The 14,306-nt window shown below is 46.6% G+C and overlaps 1 protein-coding gene and 1 pseudogene across 1 annotated transcript in view; both read right to left on the bottom strand.

Moving 5' to 3' along the window:
- Positions 1 to 14,306, bottom strand: part of ADAMTS3 (ADAM metallopeptidase with thrombospondin type 1 motif 3) — a 138,493-nt gene that overhangs the window by 78,705 nt on the left and 45,482 nt on the right. The window lies entirely within an intron of this gene.
- On the bottom strand, positions 2,735 to 2,857 carry LOC136656552 (5S ribosomal RNA; annotated as a pseudogene).

Raw genomic sequence — 14,306 nt, 5'->3', positions numbered from 1 at the left:
CTCGGAAGCTAAGCAGGGTCAGGCCTGGTTAGTACTTGGATGAGAGACCGCCTGGGAATACTGGGTGCTGTAGGCTTATACCATGATCTCGGAAGCTAAGCAGGGTCAGGCCTGGTTAGTACTTGGATGGGAGACCGCCTGGGAATACCGGGTGTGGTAGGCTTATACCATAGCCTTTCAAGACTGAAGGTTGCCAACCATTCTTAGTCTTGCTGCTGGGCAGCGGGGTCCACATGTACCACCAAAAAACCCCTCAAGTACCACTAGTGGTACCCGTACCACCGATTGAGAAACACTGAAGTAGACCACCTTAGATCAGGAGACAACCCACTTCTGGCTTCTCACCTGCCAATCAAAGACCAGTAAGCCAAGGCAATATGTTTTGTTTTTTAAACTATTTCCCAGTGTGTGTCTCTGGACTACTAGATAAAAATGCAGGGGGATGCAAAGAAAGCATGCTCTTTAGTCCAAAGCAGTTTTTCCTAGGCTAGTTGTAGAGCCACTAACAGGTTGATGCATAGAGTACATAGCCTGCTAATTCTGTTTCTTGAGCAGAAAAGTAAACTCTGAAAGCAAATTAAAATGTCAGGGTAAAGCCGGAGTAAGGAACACTAATAAAAATTACAAGCTTTGTTTTCTTCCTCTAAACAGACTCTCCATGGCAATTGGGGGGGGGGGTCAGCTTTATAAGGCTTCTTTCAATTAATTGACTTTTAATTGAATGAGCAGCTTTCTGGACTCTGACGTCGGTTGTAGTGGGGGAGTGCTGTGGCCTTCAAGGGTCAGTACTTGGGCCACGATAGCGTTCTTCATGGTTGCATACAGCAAGACCCTGCACAGATTGCTTCCATGTCAGCTGACTCAGCACTAACCATAAAGCAAGCAAAATTAAAGGACGTAGAAGGAGGGGAATGGCGCTGGGGAATTGGAATGGCTGGAGTCATGTGATCCCGGGCCAACTTTTTGGAATTTCATTTTATTTAGTGATGTTGCTGGTTTTTATATTTTCTGGCTTGGATTTACAAATCCTTGCATTTCCCAATATTCACTTCAAACACAAGGCAAGCATCGCTCCTCCTAACATTCTTCTCAGGGTAAGGTTTTAGTTCCAACTTCATCATACAATTGGATCTAACTAAGTTTGAATAAGCAGCTTTTTTTTTTTTTAGTTTGCAGATAATAGTTTTCTCAAAAAAAATGTTGACTCTAACTGGGAGAATTATTCCCTAGGTAGTTTCTTAAGCTATTAAGGACCCTAGACTTTAAACCAGGGGTGTCAAAATCATTTCATACATAGGTGGGTCCTCTTTATCTGCAGATTCGGGACGTGCAAATTTGACCCACTGCTTGTCCCAAACCCACAGTTGAGGACCCACTGTGTCTCCTGGATGACACCAGAACTTTGTTGCAATCTTGTCTGGGAGCCTTTTTTGAGGTCTGTGGAGGCCACACAAGTCCTCCCTGGGCATCAGAACGTTCTCTGGAGGCGACTGGGGCACAGCTCTGGTTGCGTTCAGATGTCTGGGTGCCCTAACCCACGGATTTCATTGTCTGTGGGTTTTGGTATCCATGGGGGTTCCGGGAACAGAACCCACCGGGAACCGAACTCTGGAGTCACCACCTGCAGTGGGCCAAATGGCATTCATGGTGCCTGCTAAGGGCTGGAAGTGACATCATTAAGCAGTGACATCATTAAGCAGATGATGGCCAGAAATAAGCACTTTGTTCTCACACAGAAACTCATGAGCTGCAAATGACAAAAGAGAAAATGTGCAAATCTTTACATTTTCAAGATGTGAGAAAGTCCGATTATCAAGCTGGGAGAGCCCAAATACAATGGAGGCCAGATATATTGCTTCAGGGGCCGCATTCAGCCTGCGGGCCTTATGTTTGATACCCCTGAGATAGAAGATCTGGTGACAGAGCTTCAGTGTTTCACCAGCCCTACATTTTGTCCATCACTGTTTGTAAAGCAGCAACATCGACAGGCTGAGTCGGGGCAAGAAGATGAGCTTGCATGCATTACAGAGACACTAATAGTTTCCCAAGAAGTTCCCCCCCCCAAACACACACACACCCCAGATGTCTTTTGTTGCCACAGTTTTCGGACATGGTTAACATGTTTCAATTTCAAAACAAACATAAACCAAGCATTCTTTTTGACCAGCACTGCTATGGAATGCAATAACCACTGTCTGTCCCTCCCCTGCCACTAAACAAGCCCACCCTTGAGTTGCCTCCCTAGAATATTTAACAACTCCATGGTGGGTTCCCTTGAGAATGCCAGCAATCATTCTGTGAAACATGCGGCTGGCTTCTTTTAATTAGTTTATTTATTCCATTCCTCTGTTCCACATTAAAAAGCCATTTTCAAAACGAATAAATAGCATGCTTTCCAATTGCCATTATTAATGTTTTGGGCAGTGTCAACTTCCTGGAACCAGCGGAGCGGTGGAAGCATTGAAAAAGCGTATGTCACCCTGAAGGGAGCCACGAAGGCTTGCCAAGGAGAAGGCTGCAGCTCGAAGATCACCCTGCGCAGCTCTAGGAGTAAGAGGCGAGTTTTCCAGTCAAGCAAACCAGGTTTTCCTACATTTGGACTGTATACATTGGTTGGCAACCTTCAGTCTCGAAAGACTATGGTATAAGCCTACTGCACCCAGTATTCCCAGGCGGTCTCCCATCCAAGTACTAACCAGGCCTGACCCTGCTTAGCTTCCGAGATCATGGTATAAGCCTACAGCACCCGGTATTCCCAGGCGGTCTCCCATCCAAGTACTAACCAGGCCTGATCCTGCTTAGCTTCCGAGATCAGACAAGATCGGGAGATAGTGTTCAGTATAGGGAGATGGTTGGCAACCTTCAGTCTCGAAAGACTATGGTATAAGCCTACAGCACCTGGTACTCTCAGGCGGTCTCCCATCCAAGTAATAACCAGGCCTGACCCTACTTAACTTCCAAGATCAGACGAGATCGGGCATGTGCAGGGTAACAGTTGCTGCACTGTGTACATTGATAAGCTGGGAAGGGCAGGGATGAGCCAACTCACTAAACAAGCCGTAGCATAGCTAGAGGGGGTGCAAAGCACTAAGTTTTGCAAGGAGCCTCACCGCAGTGTGCAAGTGTCCCCTCCCCTTTGTAGCCATTCTGGGTGGGGGGGAGAAAATGAGGCAACCACCTCTGTTTTGTTCCCCCTGCCTGTAATGGCTCTGATGGGGAGATGGAGGGGCTGTTTGTACACCATAGTGAGGCTCCCTGCAAAACTTAGTGTTTTGCTCCCCCCCTCTAGCTATGCCACTACAAACAAGGTTGGCTGCCTGCCTGGAGGCTCCCACTGCTTGGCTGAGCTGGTCTGACTGCAAAGGCTGCAGTCATAACATTGATCTTAGAACATGGAATCTGATTTATGCCAAATGAGTCCAGTTCAAGGGCTCGTCATCCCTGCTGGAGGGAGAAGGAAAAATTGGATAGGATCAGAGGGTCTACCCCACTCTTACCACAATGGTTTGGCAGAGCAGGGGAAACCTCCAGTAAAGTTCCTGGCCTAGATGCCTTTAAAAGGGGATTGGACAAGTTTCTGGAGGAAAAATCCATTACGGGGTACAAGCCATGATGTGTATGCGCAACCTCCTGATTTTAGAAATGGGCTATGTCAGATGCAAGGGAGGGCACCAGGATGAAGTCTCTTGTTATCTGGTGTGCTCCCTGGGGCATTTGGTGGGCCGCTGTGAGATACAGGAAGCTGGACTAGATGGGCCTATGGCCTGATCCAGTGGGGCTGTTCTTATGTTCTTAACTACAATTCCCAGGAGGCCTTGCAGGTCTCTTGTTGTCTTGTGTGCTCCCTGGGGCATTTGGTGAGCCGCTGTGAGATACAGGAAGCTGGACTAGATGGGCCTGTGGCCTGCTCCAGTGGGGTTGTTCTTATGTTCTTAACCAGGAAGCTCTGGGTCTGAAGCGGCAACCCAACCTGGAAAATGCCAGCTTCCAGCAAAGCTCAGACTCCCAGCTGGCAGATTCCAGAACTCAGGCAGCTGGATGTAGTACTCATGGACCAGAGGCAGTCGCATGACCCAAAAACCCAAAACAGACAGGGCTCAAAAACCAAGGTGGCCTTTTCATACCACAGAAGAGTTTATCAAACTGAGGGGCAAGCACTAAGGCTTGGGTTTTTATAAGGCCTGATGGACAGAGACAGGCCCATCAGGTCAGCTGAGTGAGCTTGACTGGTACTGCAGCCTAGATGGCACCCTTGAACCACACAGCCTAGTACACAGGGATGGAGTCATTGGTCCAGCAATTCAAAGTGTCTGATGACTCAGTCCTGGTTTAAATATTAGGCTTGGCCTGCTGCCTTTGCCCGGTCAGTGAAGTAGCAAGATTTGCTTGTTGATCTTCCAGTTCCAGTGTCTCCAGCTTAAGCCACTGATCTTCGGAATCCCAAACGGAGAACCTACCAGCCCTACTTTAAAATGTGCAGATGTTTAGCAACTCTAATTGTTTAATTCGTTCCATCCAAGTTAAAGCTGAACCAAAAACTCTTTGTAAGCAGCTTCCCTCCAAAATTTGGAAGTGTGTATGTGTGCAAAAACTTTCTTAAACTGCCATTACACAGTTTACTGTTGTTGTTTTTTGCAGTGTCACTGGGTCTGTTCCTGACAGCCCAACAGACTCGGCGATGCCAGCAAATCCTGAGGGCCGGCAGACCCCATTTTTTCCTCCCATATTTTGCTACAGAGAGGGCAGGAAGAATCATTCTGGATCTAACTGGCTTCAAAATAATAACAGAATCATAGAGTTGGAAGGGACCTATAAGATCAACTAGTCCAACCCCCTGCCTGTAGCAGAAAAATCCTCCTAGAGAATTTTTTCCTGATGTCCAATTGGAATATCTTCTCTTGTAGTTTGTACCCATTGGATCTAGTTCTACATAATAACTGATGACTGAATATTATTGTGAAGCAATTCAGAGTGAGCACAAATCTTCCCACTTTCGCTGGGCTGAATCACAGAGGAAAAGGAATAGCCCCCTCCAAGCTGCTTGGATTCCCAGGAGTGCCTTTGATAGGTTCACCCTTTTAGTATCCCCCCCTTAAATCTGTGATGTGCCCCCCACCCTAACTTCATATCCTGAGAACAGGGTGATGAAATTGTGCGGGATTTTGTCTCAACCCCAATTTAAATGCATTTGCATAATATAAATGAACCCAATTGCCTGTTTGATATTGGGGGGGGGGGAGAGATAATTTACAGTGTAATAAAAAGGCTATTAATCATTGTGAGGAGATGAGAACATCACCAGAGTTGTGTTCTTCTTTCCATATCCCCCAGTTTCATCAGTCGCGCAGATTAAAACTGGGCCCCACTTTAATTGATTAATCTATCAATTAAACCAATTAAAGCTTGCAGCCCTACAGACAGACACTAATGAGCTCACATTGAAGGCTGTAATGAAGAGCTGTTTGTGACATGTGAGAGAGGCTGTGTCATATCTGCTGAACATGAGTTTTGCGGTGCCTGGCCATTTATGGGAAATCCCATCCCCTTTCCAGCCAATTTACAGGGGCTCTGCTAAACTCATCTTTTCTCTTCCGTTGCTACGAACACATCACCACCACTCTTCCGTAGGATCTGTCACTTTCCACACTACTTTGAATCTTTTCTGTTAAAGTGCTCCAATCCTCTGGCCCAACCTGTTGTGAAAGAATGGGGCTAAATTCATGGAGACCCAGATCCTCACCCCAGACATCAATATCCCTGAGTGACCTTAGGTTTATAGCACTATCCCTCAAAGTTATTTACCACATACTTAGGTTGTTGTGAGGATAAACTGAGGAAGACCGGCAGGAAAGAAGCTGCCTTATATTGTGTCACTCTACGGGTCCATCTAGGTCAGTATTGTCTTCACAGAAGGGCAGGTGGCCCTAACGGATGGAAGTCATACTCTCAAAGACCAGATGAGCACTGTGTCTTTGTGTGTGTTCAGCAATGTTACACCCTGGCCATATTGCCATGCTGCAAAGACTGTGTCACCTAGAAACTCACCCTCCAAGTCCTACATCAGCTTTCAAAGAGGTTTTGCCCTAACAATAACTTTTTACACGCGATCTTAAGAGAGGTGTGTAGTAAGCCGCAGGAACTTCAGTTTCTTGCTGACCTTAGCCGATGCAACCCTTTAATGAGGTCTCAACCTGCCTGTAATCCCTGTGATACGAAAACAATCCCATTTGTGTCATGCTTGGAAGCCAGTCGAAAGGCAATCAGCTGTTCCACAGACAGAACTATCGCTACATCAACATTTTGGTTGGAAAAATAAGTCACGAGAAACTCTGGGTATTGCAGAAGCTATAGGATCACCTGTACGCTGCAGGGTAGGAGACAATCTAAAAATCTGCTGATTATCACACTTTAATTGCTATCCAGCAATAATTAACAGAGTTGCTACTACAGTTGACAAAGCTGCTACCTAAATTTACTGGGAAACATATTCCTGAAAATAATGAATGAACTCTGGCTCAGGGACCTGGCTGCCTTGAACTCATTAATAACCTTAGGCAAGCCGCTCTCCCCCAGTGTTCCACCACTTAGCAACATGTGATAATTGTACTGATTGATTTTATTTTTCACAATTATGTCCTATGCTTTATTAAAGGAGCTCAGGGAGGTATCCATGGCTCATTCAACAATTCCCTAAATAACTGTCTAACAAAACAGAAACATCTACAGTGGAACCTAGAGGACTGCCATCATGGACTCAAGTAAACCACCGAGGACAAGGAGGGGGAAAGGCCAGACCTCAGTTGCAAGGCCTGTGTTTTGCCAGTACCGAGTCCCAGGAATGTCCAGTGAAGAAGGCTTCGGTTGGCCCACATCAAGAAGGATGTGGCCAGAGACCCTTCAAAGTCACTGGCTTAGAAAAACCCATGAACTGACAGCCTTACAGTGTTTCTAAGTAGCTCCCAAAGCAGGTCTCTACCAGCGAAGAGGATGGGCAAAGGGCCCCAAGACACAAAGCCATTTCACACTTGTCTAACAATCTTTGATGAAAGAGCGTCTTGGTTCTTCTTCTGCTCACCTACAGCAGGGAAAAACCCAAGGAGAGGGAGAGAAGGCACCGATCACTGAATGTGGGTTGCACATTCTCTCTCCCTACGTGGAATTTCACCATCACGCCTCTCACTGCTCTGGGTTGTAAGTGAAAAGATAGTGAGGTCTCCTCTCTCCGGAATGATGTGAGATTGATCAAAGCTTCCTCTTCCAACCGAGATTGCAAAACAAAGACCTCGGAAACTTGCCTGGACAGAGGGAGCTCCCCCATCACCAGCATTTCCACTACCACACACATACAGGCATACTTGAAATACTTGAACAGAATTAGCCAACAAGATGTCCTTGATAAGGAGATGTGTTTCCTTTGGCACAAAAGACGGCTGGGTCATGTTGCAAGACCTGGCTGATGTACTTCAGTATGATTTACGTACGTCTTTTAAGAGCAGGCCCGGCAGTTACAAAGCCCACTGGGAGTTATTCCCAAAGCGCACACTGTGTTCTCATACAAGTCACTTCCCTGTGGATTCCCAGTGCCTTTCGGTTACCCAAGGCAGTGACATCACAGGCATGGGAAACAAAAACGGAGACCTAATTCCCTCTTTGGGTTATCAGTACAAAAAAAACACAACAAACTCTGGACACAAGGATTTCCAGAGACAGCTGACATAGGTCATGTACCGTACTGGGAACATAGTCCCATGGAGAAGACACTGAACCGAAAGTAACGCTCTGTGACGTGAATGGGTGGTGATGAAATCTGCGCCTATCCTGCTTTCAGATGGGACCCCCAAAACACCGACGTCACTATTGACGTCACGCTTTCCAGATGGAATCCTTAGCTGGAACCGTCCCCAAGGTCAGTTTTAGGACCCAAAATTGGCATAAGAGGGAAAGGTTAAAACAAAAAGGAGCCTACAATTCAGTACGCATGTCCATTACTTACAACATGGAAATAAAGAAAATAAAGCAAGAAATATTGCCCTTCCCCCAATTAAAACTTCCAGTCTCTTTGGTCTTGTGTATTGCATCCCCTTTCCCTTCACCAATTTGATGATATAAACCAGAAACCAGGTCCTCTACAAAACAATCAGTTCATGCTGAGGTTTCATTTGCATAGTGTCCCCTAACAGTCATGCCCACCCACCTCTTGCTGGATTTTATGTTCTCTGCACAGTGGAAACAAAAGGAAAACATCACTTCTCCAACCCATGAAGTCCCCAAGTACCACAAGAGTCAAGGCATGGATAGGACCAGTGGTGTAGCTCGAGGGAGTGTACATTTTGCCGGGAGCCTCACTACAGTGTGCAAGAGTTCCCATCAGAGCCAGGCCAGGTGGTGGGAGCAAAACCGAGGTGTACACCTAAGAACATAAGAACATAAGAACAGCCCCACTGGATCAGGCCATAGGCCCATCTAGTCCAGCTTCCTGTATCTCACAGCGGCCCACCAAATGCCCCAGGGAGCACACCAGATAACAAGAGACCTCGTCCTGGTGCTCTCCCCTACATCTGGCATTCTGACTTAACCCATTCCTAAAATCAGGAGGTTGCGCATACACATCATGGCTTGTACCCCATAATGGATTTTTCCTCCAGAAACTCGTCCAATCCACTTTTAAAGGCGTCTAGGCTAGACGCCAGCACCACATCCTGTGGCAAGGAGTTCCACAGACCGACCACGCGCTGAGTAAAGAAATATTTTCTTTTGTCTGTCCTAACCCGCCCAACACTCAATTTTAGTGGATGTCCCCTGGTTCTGGTATTATGTGAGAGTGTAAAGAGCATCTCCCTATCCACTCTGTCCATCCCCTGCATAATTTTGTATGTCTCAATCATGTCCCCCCTCAAGCGTCTCTTTTCTAGGCTGAAGAGGCCCAAACGCCATAGCCTTTCCTCATAAGGAAGGTGCCCCAGCCCCGTAATCATCTTAGTCGCTCTCTTTTGCACCTTTTCCATTTCCACTATGTCTTTTTTGAGATGCGGCGACCAGAACTGGACACAATACTCCAGGTGTGGCCTTACCATAGATTTGTACAACGGCATTATAATACTAACCGTTTTGTTCTCAATACCCTTCCTAATGATCCCAAGCATAGAATTGGCCTTCTTCACTGCCGCCGCACATTGGGTCGACACTTTCATCGACCTGTCCACCACCACCCCAAGATCTCTCTCCTGATCTGTCACAGACAGCTCAGAACCCATCAGCCTATATCTAAAGTTTTGATTTTTTGCCCCAATGTGCATGACTTTACACTTACTGACATTGAAGCGCATCTGCCATTTTGCTGCCCATTCTGCCAGTCTGGAGAGATCCTTCTGGAGCTCCTCACAATCACTTCTGGTCTTTACCACTCGGAAAAGTTTGGTGTCGTCTGCAAACTTAGCCACTTCACTGCTCAACCCTGTCTGCAGGTCATTTATGAAGAGGTTGAAAAGCACCGGTCCCAGGACAGATCCTTGGGGCACACCGCTTTTCACCTCTCTCCATTGTGAAAATTGCCCATTGACACCCACTCTCTGCTTCCTGGCCTCCAACCAGTTCTCAATCCACGAGAGGACCTGTCCTCTAATTCCCTGACTGTGGAGTTTTTTCAGTAGCCTTTGGTGAGGGACCGTGTCAAATGCCTTCTGAAAGTCCAGATATATAATGTCCACGGGTTCTCCCGCATCCACATGCCTGTTGACCTTTTCAAAGAATTCTATAAGGTTTGTGAGGCAAGACTTACCCTTACAGAAGCCATGCTGACTCTCCCTCAGCAAGGCCTGTTCGTCTATGTGTTTTGAGATCCTATCTTTGATGAGGCATTCCACCATCTTACCCGGTATGGATGTTAGGCTGACCGGCCTATAGTTTCCCGGGTCCCCCCTCTTTCCCTTTTTAAAAATAGGCGTGACATTTGCTATCCTCCAATCTTCTGGTACCGTGGCTGTTTTGAGGGACAAGTTGCATACCTTAGTCAAGAGATCTGCAACTTCATTCTTCAATTCCTTAATAACCCTTGGGTGTATGCCATCAGGGCCCGGTGACTTATTGATCTTTAATTTATCAATGAGGTCTGAAACATCTTCTCTTTTAACCTCTATCTGACTTAACTCCTCGGTCAGGAGGGGCCGTTCGGGCAGCGGTATCTGCCCGAGGTCTTCTGCCGTGAAGACAGATGCAAAGAACTCATTTAATTTCTCTGCCATCTCTAAGTCTCCTTTTATCTCCCCTTTCCCTCCCTCACCATCCAGGGGGCCAACCACTTCTCTGGCGGGTTTCCTGCTTCTAACATATTTGAAGAAGCTTTTATTATTCCCCTTAATGTTGCTGGCCATGCGTTCCTCATAGTCTCGCTTGGCCTCCCCTATCACCTTCTTACATTTCTTTTGCCACAGTTTATGTTCCTTTTTATTCTCTTCATTAGGGCAAGACTTCCATTTACGGAAGGAAGCTTCCTTGCCCTTCACAGCCTCTCTAACTTGGCTGGTTAGCCATGCGGGCACTCTCCTGGATTTAGTGGAACCCTTCTTTCTTTGCGGTATACACCTCTGCTGGGCCTCTATTACTGTTGTTTTAAGCAGCCTCCATGCACTCTGGAGAGACTGGCTCTGATGGGGAGGAGTCGCTTGCATGCTGCGGCGAGGCTCCCTGCAAAACTTAGTGCTTTGCACCCCCTCGAGCTACGCCACTGGATTGGGCAAAAAGATGATTTCAGAAGGGACTTTCTGGACTGACTGAATAAGAACGGATCACAGGAACATAAGAAGACACCTTCTGGGTCAGGAGAAAGGCGGGGTACAAATCGACTAAATAATAGTAATCAGGCTGGGACTTTATACACGGTAAGAGAACCAATGTTTCCTCAATCTCAGTTCAGGATACAGCACATAGCGTCCAGGCCTGCTGGAACTGGTTAGGATTGGGTTAAGTAAGCAAATTAAGCAGTGTTGCAGCTTAAGAAGGCTTGAGAATAATGACTTGCTGGTGGTAACCCAGGGTGTCCAGGCAATCAAGAAGGGAAGCGTCAGATTTTTTTTCTCTCTCTCTCTCAGGTTCTTAAAGTGGCTTACATTATAGCACAAACCTAGGCCTGTCTACTCAGAAGTAAGTCATGTGAACATAAGAAGAGCTTCAATGGATCAGGCCAAAGAAGAACCATCTAATCCAGCTTCCTGTATCTCACAGTCGCCCACCAGATGCCTCAGGGAGCACCCAAGACAACAAGAGACTTGCATCCTGGTGCCCTCCCCTGCATCTGACATAGCCCATTTCTAAAATCAGGAGGTCGCACATACCCATCAAAGCTTGTAACCAGTGATGGACTTTTCCTCCGGAAATTTGTCCAACCCCTTTTTAAAGGTATACAGGCCAGGTTCCATCACCATATCCTGTGGCAAGGAGTTCCACAGACTCATCACACACTGGGTAAAGAAATATTTTCTTTTGTCTGTCCCAATTCTCCCAACACTGCATTTTAGTGGCTGTCCCCTGGTTCTGGTGTTGTATGAGAGGGAAAAGAACTCCCCCCTCCATCCACTTTATCCATCCATTGAATAAAGTCCCATTATGTTCAATGGGGAAGTGTGAGTAGGATTGCAGGCTTAGTGTGTGCGTGACAGCCTGGTGGGTTTAAAAGAAATAAATAGAACTCGGCCTGTTTGTGGTCTTCTTTGCAAAGCTGCCAAAGGAAGAAGAGAGCGTAGCCATCTACGCTGACTCAAAGCCTGAAATCAGTTCCTCTCTTCCGCTGAAACTTTCTAGGGAAACACTTTCCAAGACTTCCTAGAACTCAGCAACCCAACGTGACCTTTGGAAAAAGCTCGGCTGAGCTCCGCTCTCACCGATGGCAGGCACTGCTTTGTCGGGTTCTGAAGGCAGGTTCCTCTTTTTCTTTATTTGTTGCTTTAAAGACCCTGAAGCTGCCCCTGAAAAATCCAAGTGCGCCCATACATGCGCATGCAGGAGAGATGCGCACTCCCCACATTTTTTCTCTCATGATATGTTTGGCCTACCACAGCCGGGCTCGCTGCTTTATGACTCACCAGCCCTGTTTGCTTGGAGCCGTTCCCTATTTATTTATGAAACAGGGCTGCCCAGTACTTCGAGCCTGGCTTCCAGCCTGTAGGGAAGGATCTCTCCCTCGAGGACGCTTGTTCCCTTACGTGCGGCGCTGGGCAGGCATGCAGGGAAGCTGTTTCAGTTCAGCCGGCGTTCCTTCTCCAAGCTTCCCTCGCCAGTCTGAACATGCACAAATTTCTGACCCTTAACGTGAATGGCTTGAGCAACCAGAAATCCAGACTAACTTTCCAAAGAAACCCACCCTATGGTTAGAGAGGAACCACCTCTCCATTTCCTGGAGGGATTATATTCTTATTACTCACCTGTGATAAATGGCCAGTTTAGATGCTTGCTAAGGTTTGCAAAAAGAAAGGGGGAGGAACCTAGGCTATTAAAGTGGTGCCTCGCATAACGAAATTAATCCGTTCTGCGAATCCTTTCGTTATGCGAAATTTTCGTTGCGCGAATCACGTTTTCCCATAGAAATGCATTGAAATCTAATTAATGCGTTCCTATGGGCAAAAAAGGTCAAAACGAAGTCAAATTTGGTTTACAAAGTGTTTATTACGTGCTCTTTAAAGGCATACATACTGTACAGAGGATTTCTAAAATTTGAAGCACACACAAAATTTTTAATTTTTAAAAAATTCGTTATGCGAAGCACGGACCTAAAAAGTTTTCGTTATGCGAAGTACAGACCTAAAAATTTTTTCGTTATGCAAAGCAAGGCCAGAAATTTTCGTTATGTGAGTTACCAAACTCAATCAAAAAACTCTTTCGTTATGCGAGTTTTTCGCTGCGCGGGGCATTCGTTATGCGAGGCACCACTGTATATGGTAAGCGCTAGAATAAATGCAAGACAGAAACTGGTACTACTTCTGTTATGGTGGACATACACATTTCCGAAGCGATATTTCGCTTAGATAAAAACACAAGAGCGATCACGACTACGGTGAAAATCACATGAGATCACGTGAAAATGAAAGGATTCGTCTTCAAGGCCAGCCCTTTGGAAGTGACTGCTGGAGATACAATTGCGCTACAACCCTACGCACGCTTCCCTGGGAGTAGGCAGCCCTGTTGAACAAAATGGGGCTTACTTCTGAGTAGACCTGCCAAAGCTCGGGCTGCCAGTCAGAAAAATTTGGAACCAGATTCTTTACTGTCCCTGTTAACTTAAATCCTACCAAGGTTCCATCAAGAAGCAATGAAATATGTGACTGGTTCAGCACCCTCATGCTTTATCCAAAATCTTAGAAATGAATTTAATTACAGAAAGAAGATCCCAAATCCTAAGGTTCTAGTCCATTTGAGCCAGTGGGCCCATTTTTGTAACTGTTACCCTGCACATGCCCGATCTTGTCTGATCTTGGAAGCTAAGCAGAGTCAGGCCTGGTTAGTACTTGGATGGGAGACCGCCTGGGAATACCGGGTGCTGAAGGCTTATACCATAGTCTTTCGAGACTGAAGGTTGCCAACCAACCATTATTCCCTGCAGTTCTTTAAAAAATGGCTAGTCTTTTTTTAAAGCTTCCAGTTATTGCCCTGAATTATTTCTTGCTGAAGCTTGGTCCTTCAAGTAACAAATCAAAATCCCTGCAGTCAGTGGCATAGCTAGAGGGGGTGCAAAGCACAAAGTTTTGCAGGGGCCTGAACAAATGCAACGTGCAACAAGTGCAAATGGCCCCCCTCCCCTTCGGAGCCATTCTGGGCGATGGGAGCAAAACAAAGGCATTTGCCTCTTCCGTGGGTCTTCTCTGGCATTTGTCTCTGTTTTGCTCCCACCGCCTGGAATGGCTCCAAATGGAAGGGACCGCTTGCACAGCACATTCAGTTTCCTGCAAAACTTAGTGCTTTGCACCCCCTCCAGCTACACCACTGCCTGCAGTGCAGCATTTTATCTGGTCAACATAACTTAAACTGGAACAGAATCTCACAAAAGGTGCTGCTATAAAGCTTGACTACAGGCCTGCACAACTTCGAGCGCACACAGCTAACTCAGTTCCACAGACATATTTGGCCACCAGCCCGGAATTGCAGAGGGAGCTTGTCAAGTCACTGACACCTCTCAATGGATGGGATGTTTCGGCTCACCGGATGACAAGCTGAATGCTTTATAGCAGGGGTGTCAAACAGAAGGCCTGAGGGCTGGTTGCAGCCCCTGGAAGCTCTTTGTCCGGTCCCTGGTACAATTTGAGAGCCACCCTTTCAGC

Source organism: Tiliqua scincoides, chromosome 6 (genome assembly GCF_035046505.1).
Source record: "Tiliqua scincoides isolate rTilSci1 chromosome 6, rTilSci1.hap2, whole genome shotgun sequence".
In the NCBI taxonomy this organism is placed as follows: domain Eukaryota; kingdom Metazoa; phylum Chordata; class Lepidosauria; order Squamata; family Scincidae; genus Tiliqua; species Tiliqua scincoides.
This window is presented reverse-complemented; position numbering and strand designations above follow the sequence as displayed.